The sequence below is a fragment of the Lepeophtheirus salmonis genome, chromosome 5 (genome assembly GCF_016086655.4).
Source record: "Lepeophtheirus salmonis chromosome 5, UVic_Lsal_1.4, whole genome shotgun sequence".
NCBI classification, from domain to species: domain Eukaryota; kingdom Metazoa; phylum Arthropoda; class Copepoda; order Siphonostomatoida; family Caligidae; genus Lepeophtheirus; species Lepeophtheirus salmonis.
In genome coordinates, this window is record NC_052135.2 from 66,671,663 (window position 1) to 66,680,343 (window position 8,681).

The 8,681-nt window shown below is 31.8% G+C and overlaps 1 long non-coding RNA gene across 1 annotated transcript; it reads right to left on the reverse strand.

The window, feature by feature from the left end:
- Positions 1–223: 223 nt before the first annotated feature.
- LOC139905296 (uncharacterized) lies at positions 224–2,771 on the reverse strand. Its single transcript, XR_011779934.1, has 2 exons — positions 775–2,771; positions 224–716 (listed from the first exon to the last, which is right to left on the reverse strand). It is a non-coding gene; the product is annotated as an uncharacterized lncRNA (long non-coding RNA).
- Positions 2,772–8,681: the final 5,910 nt, after the last annotated feature.

Consider the following 8,681-nt stretch of genomic DNA (forward strand, 5'->3'; position numbering starts at 1 on the left):
TAGCACATAACTTATGTTATTGGATCGGCATACTTTCGTATAATGACCTTTTCTTTCTACACTTTCCGCATTCGATTTCTGCATCAAGCTATGGTCTTCCATATTGATGCGCTATGAATCCACATTGTCAACATATTTGATACTCTTTTTCTCATCCATGGTTTTTCTCGACTCTTACTTCTTCTTCTTTTGAATCTACTATTATCATTATCAGTCATTGAAATTCTATTAATACCTTTTAATACTTAATTATTTAAACTTTATTTATAACTCATTGAATGTCTTAATTGTTATGCAAAAATTAATGGTCTCTTTCAAATTAAGATGCTTTGTGTTTTTTTAAAAGTTTATGGCGAACATCATCCTCCCTGACTCCATATATGATCTGATTGGCCAACCAATCTTCTGATTGCATATTATAAGTTTCTGCCTCCCCGCCAACATAATTTATCCAGCTCACATACTTGAACACCATATCTAGACGAAAGGTCTACCTTGCTTTCCGAAATCACGCAAGTTAGATGGTGAGAAGTTAAACTTTATGCAAGACGAAGTCATGGAATTGTTGTAGAAAGGAATCCTACGATCGTCTCCTTCTAATTTTTCCTCCACTATTCACGTCGATCCTAAACCCAAATGAAGCTGGCAAATGTGCGGCGACTATCGCCAATTAAATAGTATGACGGACCTTGATCGGTATTGATTTGGTGGCTAATCTAAAAAGTATGATTGTTTTTAGTAAAATGGATTTACACAGAGTGTATAACCAAATACCTATGAATAGCACTTCGATATATAAAACTACAATCATTACGCCATTTGGTTTATATGAATATTTGAGGATGGATTTTGGTCTTAAAAATACAGCTCAGACATTTCAGAGACTCATCGATTCAATTCTACGGGAATTCCAAATGTGTTTTTGTACCTTGATTATATCCTTGTCGCTTTGGAGTTGATGGATGAGCATTGGAAAACGTTGAAGCTGGTTTTATCAAGACTTAAAACAGCTGGTATGATCCTCTCCCCCTGAAAAATGGAAGTTTTTCGTGAAATCAGTAGACTTCCTTGGACATTCTATTTCATCGAATGGTTTTAGCCCGCTAGAACGGAAGGTAAAAGCAATCGAAAAAGTACAAACTCCAAAATAAAACGATGAACTGCATAGATTTTTGGGCATGACACAATTTTACTCTCAGTCGATTGAAAGATTGACTCAATTGACAATTCATTTGTACCCCCTCTTAAAGAAGACTGTAAAGTTTAATTGGAATACAAAACATGAACACACCTGTCCAATTATTATAAATAGTTTGTCTAAAAGTATTTAACTTGTATTCAGAGATAGTTCATTGTCTTTAGCCCTGACGACTGATGCATCTGATACAGGCATGGGAATTTTTCTCGAGTAAAATGTAAATGGACACAGGCAACCTCTAGCTCTTTGGTTTCAGGCTCTTTCAATGACAGAACAGAAATATTCTACGTTTGACAGGGAATTATTAAGTGTTAAGGAAAGCATCAAACATTTTCTCTGGGCTTTAGATGGACAAGTTTTTAAAGTTTTCACGCTTAACAGTTTTTAAGTCACTGCCATTGACATTCCCATTCCCTAATGAACACCAAGAAAGTTTTTTTTTATTCATAGCAGAGTTAGATTGTGATATCGAACACGTTTCTTAAAAATTAAATCATACTGCAGACGTTCTTTCTAGAAGTATAAATATCCTCACAATAGGCCTAACCTTCATTAAAAATATAAATAATCATACATTATGTGCACAAGGACAATCATCCGGGATTCCAAGGAATGTTAAAGAGGGTTTCACTTTTGTATGCTTGACCTAATTTGTGAGTAGACGTCAGTCACTATAGAGTGTTTAGCATGTCAGAAAATTAAACCTTTAAGGACATCAAAACCAACGTCGTCTTTCGATCCTCCATCTGAAAGACTTTCCTTTATTCATGAAGACATAATTGGTCCAATCCCACTAATTCAGGGACAGCGCTATGCCCTAGCTATTATGGATCGTTTCAAAAGGTGGCCAGAAGTTATACCTATTCCAGATATAACCTCCATGACATGAATTTTTTTTTAGTGGTTGGATTTCGAGGTTTGGAGTTCCAGAAACCATTGTGTCTAACCGAGGAACATAGTTTACAAGTTCATTATTGATGGGTGTTTGCAGAAAACTTGCGATTGCAAGCAAGAACACAACCTCCTATCATCCAGAGTCCAATGGACACATAAAAGTTTCCACAGATCATTTAAAACCGGACTTGTAGCACGAACGCTGGAAGAAAAAGAAGACTGGATGAATGCACTACCTGTATTGTTATGGGGATTGAGGAACTCAGTATCAATAGACCCGGGCTCTAAATATTCACCTTTTCAATTATTCATAGGTCGCTCAGGATCTTTAGCCTTTAATATCTTTAATGCGCCCATTAACAAACAATTAAAAAAAAACAGATTCGTTTTTGTTAAAAATAAACAAATAAAAGGGTATCTTTCTCCAGCTTTCTTGGGCCCCTTTAAGGTGATTTAGATGCACGATCGTGACTATAAATTGGACTTTGGATCAAGAATTGAGAATATCTCCATGGATAGACTTCGACGTGCATTTGGAGTTCTAAATATCCGGCCAGCGTCTCCAACTATAAGATGCACAAGATCTACAACTGGAGAATGATCTATTTGTTCATTTATCAATGTTTTTATGATGCACTTTATTTTGTATTACTAACTAAACGATCTCTTTACTCACTCTGTCGTCTAGGGGAATAGTGTAGGAGTTCGACTTGTTTAGATGATATTAATTATTCATCATAGTTCCTTGTATTATTTTTCTAGTTTTTTTTCTTTTTTTTTTCATATAAAGGAATGATCATTATTACTCAGTGAAAATGAAGATATTTAAATCTTAACATATTTACATGTATTCAATATTTGTGTGTATATATTTTTTTTTAAATGAAACTTATAACCTGCAAAATATTGAAATTTTTAATATTTATTTCACCCTACATTGAAAATTTAAAACGAATGATCGAGCAAGAAGTACAAATGTTTTTTTCCTAGATTAATTTCTTCGGCTTCAACAATAAACATTCCCAGTTTAAATCTTTAAAGTCAAAAATTTCCATAGAAAGTTTCTTATTTCGAAAATTACCTAAATTTTTAACCATAGTCTCAGTTTAGGATTATGCTTACTTAAGCCTTAACAAGACAAAATTAATGTAGCTCTATTAATTTAGTGGTCTACACAAATCCTTGAATGAAACTTCAAGAAACTTACAAGAAATTACAGAATGCTAACTTGCCCCTTACGCCAAATATCTTATTTTTAAAGTAAGAGATACGGGATTATAAGAAAGTTAATCATACCCCTTTAGTAGAGGTTACTGGAAGAAAGAAAGTTTTCTTTCAAAAGTTCAGCTTGATACACTTTACGGTTTAACCTGATGTAGGAAAAACTTAAATATTACTAGTCAATTGAAAAATGTATTCTTTCTTATTTCATAAAAGCTTTCAGTTTTAATATAACCCCGTTTAGAAATGACATAGATGTGTATTTTCTTATCTAGTACAATTATAAATATATATTTGTTATGATCATGTTTGCACTTTGATTAATATTAAGGCTATATATTTTCAATTAAGTCTAACGAGCAGTCTATTAAAATCTAAACACTTTGAATTTTAAATTTCAACAAGATGTAATTTATAAATAAGCGATAGAGTTTCAACAAAATTAATTATGTAAAAAATGTATGTCTGAGCTCTCCTAATCATAAATGTAGCCACCCCTAGAGTCATTGATGGCTTCCAGGTGGCTTTGGAAGGCCTGACACCCACTGCAGATATAGTCCTTTGTCATGGCATGTCAGTGCTGGTCGACAGTGCCTTTGAGGGCCTCGTTGTTTGTATGACGGACACTGTAGGCTTTCCCGTGACACGCATACAAAAGGTGTAGTCAAGGGGGTTGGCATCAAGGGTGTAGGGGAGGAAAGGGTCAAAAAATAGGTCAAAGGAAGTTAAAAGTGGCTTACAACGAGCCAGATAATTTCTTTCTTTTTCTAGTGCCAAAAATGGCTTTCCACCTTCACAAGCCTCTTTCCTTACTTTGTTAATGTTCTTTGGACATCCTGGTATGAAACGTGGATATCTCTTTCAAGAATCCTAATGGACTTGAAGGGATTGACCTCGGCTGTTTTCTTAAACTCCTACAGATCCAGATTGGTCTTTTTGACAGAGCCCTTCTTTCTCTCCAACGTTTCGGACTTGCTCATGAAGAAGGTCCTGGAGACGTCCAACTTCTTGGCGTGCAAGAACAGAAATTCATTGATCATCGCCTCCAAGTTTCATTTTCTCTACTTGTAGCTAAGCTAGAAAGCTGAAGTTTTTTTGTTTTTTTTATTATTTTTTGTCAACTTTAATTGTTTATGCTTTAATTTATCAAATGATGAAATAATTTAAATCACTCAACCTTAATTAATTATTGTAGTAGTAAGTATTCAGATTTCAATGGAACACGCGGTACTTTCATAGTATAGATAATGATGGATTTAAAAAAATCGAAATAAATTTGTATCAAGAAAAAACAAATTTCTTTTGAACCATCTGTTACATCTTGGGAGTGTATATCCATCCCAAGTACAATGATATCCTTTTAAAGTCTTATGTGTAAGATATTTTTGCTCCAGCTTTTATGAAAATTCTCAATTTATCATATGCTTCTAGTATCTACTTTTTCATACAATAATATTACTAATTTAATGACAATAACTTTGTATATAAATTCACATTCAACTATTCCTTAACTAAAAAATTTCAACGAATTATATTTATTAATGACTAACTTCATATTCCGGAACCGGAAAATACATATATAGAGCACCTTCGATTGCTTTGTCCTTAAATCCATCTTTTATCTTTAAATTGGTGGAACTCACAATATTTTTTTGATCACTTCTGTATGCAACCCTTATCAGTGCATTTTGTAGCCTGTCTTACGGGTGCAATGAATTGGCAAAAGTAGAAAAGATGTCATTAATTTATTTTCTCCTTTTTACAAAACGAGCACAATCTTTCTTCCGGATTTTTTTTCGATTTATTCATAAATACGGATGACGTTGCAATTCGGTAAAGAAACCAATTCTCCTTTAGATTCATGAAGGAGTTTTTTATAACAACATTAGGGCTATTTATCATATCTTCGTTTATTTGGTTAGAGCTCGAAATAACATCATAAGATGTTATTTAAAAGAGACATTGCCCGAATATATGCTACAATTAATATTTTTTTTTTAATGTTCCTTTAATTGGTTAGATGGAGTTGCAGTGATTAAGTATAAGTAAATATTATACTATTACAATTACTCCATCTAACCTAGGAGTCTGTTAATATTGATGGACTCATCTGATCCTAGCAAAGGAATTATTAATGCCAAAGTGAAAGCCCTTGAGCATAACATCTATCCTCAATAAATGTTCAGCATTTAACACATTTTAAATGTGTGTTTGGGCTTATAGCTATAGTATTTGTAAACAGGTATTTTTGGTATGATTTTTACTAAGTTTTGGAGCTAATAAAAAATTCATGAACTAAATATCGATAAATCTAAGAATGTTTTTATATTAAAAACTCTAACGATGAATATAAAAAAAAGAGATACAAGATACTGGGGGAGAGATGTATTATTTTATATTAAACAAATTGCCTTGTTTGATTATAAACTATTATTTGAAGAATAATATTTTCTTTTTTATCTACAAAATTATTTTCACAAATAATATTTTAGATTATAAGCTCACAAGTACAAAATGAGATGGTAAAAAATATTCAAAATGATTATTAATGCGTATTACATTTATAGGTTAAAAATCCAACGTATTTTTTTAGTGTTGGAAAGATTTTCATTGATCTCAATCTGAATAGTGTTTCTTTCACTTAAGAAGCTATGATAATTATTTAATTACTAAGGAGTGAATATCTAAGCATAAATCATTCACTATGGTGTGTTTCATGAACGACAGAAAAGTAACATTGAGTGTTAGTTGGATAGTTGTAAATGTAATTTCTTGTTGGAGGCGGAGTAGAATTGTGGATCAACATCGTAGTCTTCCTCCATATTTCCTTGTTTGATACGCTGTGGTATTTGTGTTTATTTACTTTATCTAACAGATACTTGCTCTTAATTTAATAAGAAGTTATGACAAGTCTCTCTTTTTAAAGCATTCATCAAATTGTCAGGCTTACCATGCGCATTTTCAGTTCCGTTTTTATGCAAAATAAGCTTACAATTTACAAAACTACTTATAGGTTCAAATGTTACAAGTATTAAGACTAATTTAAATATTGCTGACATACTTACGTTAAGATTTGAAGTGAAGTAACGGCCGATGAAGTCTAATTTCGTTCCATTGGTAATGCCTTGTTACATAACAGTATTATTATTATTTTTTATAATAAGAAACTATTCCTTTACTTTTTTAATCCTATCAAAACAAAACTTATTGTAATGTTTATAGTAACGGAAGTATTTTCCATGATATACTTCAAATTTAGTAAATTTCTGGATTAATGTGAGTACAACAAATAAAATGCATTATATATTATTTTTTAACACATGTAACATTTTTTTTCAAATAAGTTTTTTAAGGGTTAATAGTTTAAAAAAACTTTTTACTTTTTAACCTATTAATTTAAATAAAGTAGAAATTTTAATTTTACGTACTTTTGAACTTGCTTTGGATAAAAACTTGGAGCAAAAATTTAATTTTTTAATCGAATTATTAATTTGTGACGTAAAATCAAGGATTCTTCTTCTAATTCATATTTCAATCAGAAAAGGGAAAAAGAAAAGTAATAATCAATTAATTTTTGAATAATAATAAAAAAGTAATCGTGAATGGGGTCTAATAAAGGCTGTAACATTACGTGTAATGTTTTATGATACTATATTTAGTTATTGAATTATATTACTGATGAAATATAAATACTTTACACGCCCCCAATTCTGTACAAACATGTAAGATATTGGAGTATCATTCAATACACAGACCAAACAATTTCTTAGCGTAAGAGTTTTATTATTGGTATATTCATACATGGAAATCCGATATGTTTTTTAGCTGGCGCGTGGATTTGTAATTGGTAATATAAAGAAAGAATTTGATTTCCTTAGTTACTGTCACCATTATTTAATTCCTGAGTAGTGAATTTCCTTTCATAAAAAGACTTAATTATATTTAAAACCTGTTTGAACGTTCGTATGTGCTTATAAAAATCGGAGCGCAACCTTGAGGATTTGTAGCATAATTTGAAGTCCTTGTTGGACTCAGAGTAAAATTGGCGATCGACATCGGGTACTAGCAAATGTCATTGTTTATATCCTTTTTCTTTCCTCTCTTGTCACAGCTGATTGTAGCTGATCTAATGGAACTTCTTGAGCATTATTATTTCTCTCCTCCAAAACATTCTTCAAATTGTCAGGATTACCATGTTGATTTTCGGTTGTTATTTTTTAACATGCCCATTCCACACTGGAATTTCACCTTTGTACATTATATACAAAACATGATGGAATAAATATAATTGGCTATGACGTCATAATTATTAGTTCGAAAGAATTTATTCAAATTATTAGGATTAATCAAATGGGAAAGAGAGGAAAGAGTTAGAACTATATGTCAAGACATTTAATTTATGAGGATTGTCATGGATCTTTCCAAGGGAACATTTGGATATATGGATCTGTGTCCATTCATCCTTTGTCTTCCGAGGAATTGATATTTTCCCATTAGGATATTCGTGCCAGTTGGAACACACCTTTTCATCTCAGATCTTCTCTTTAACTTCAGGTTGCACTTATTCAAGGGGTCTCGCCTCTTTATGCATCACTCGCTAGATCTAATCTCCTTAAACACAAGTATCGTTCATTATATAGATGTCCCTTAGCAACAGAGTATCTCATAGTTACTTCTCACCTCCCGATTCATCGCGATTTTATACAAGAAAACATCCATTACTCCATATCTTCTATAGAATCATATATACTTCTACGGGAGTTTCATAAAACGACATAATAATCGGATCAAAGTCCCAATATGGAATGAAGAGAGTTCTCATTCTCCATCCATAGCTCCTTCATTAAAAGCATTGATGTCCATCCCTCCTGAAGTCAATTCTGCTTCTTCTCATACTCTAAGATAAATATTTCATTGATAAAAGTCCTTCAGTGTCCTTGATTCATATAACACATGTAACATGAATTACTAGTCTGTATCACACTCATTTCAATTTCAATTATATATGATTCCTGATTTTATCATATTTGTAAGTTTGCCTTATATGGAAAACATGGGAAAGGCTATCTTAAACTCTCTTTCTCGATATATTTGTCTGCAATCATATTCTGTTCTACTATTATGTCTTAATAGTTCCTGGAACTGTTAAGTGATTATACGATAAAAAAAGTGACTTCTTTACTTATGTACACTTCTACAGGAATATATAAATGGCATTGCTATTCTAAAACTTCATGTGTCGGGAATCATCTTCTAACTAACTAAATTACTTTTCACCATATTATAATATTACACTAATGAAGATCCAGTATCTCCACACAAAATAATTAGTTACAGGTAATAAATAATTGTTTTCCATAAGAATTTA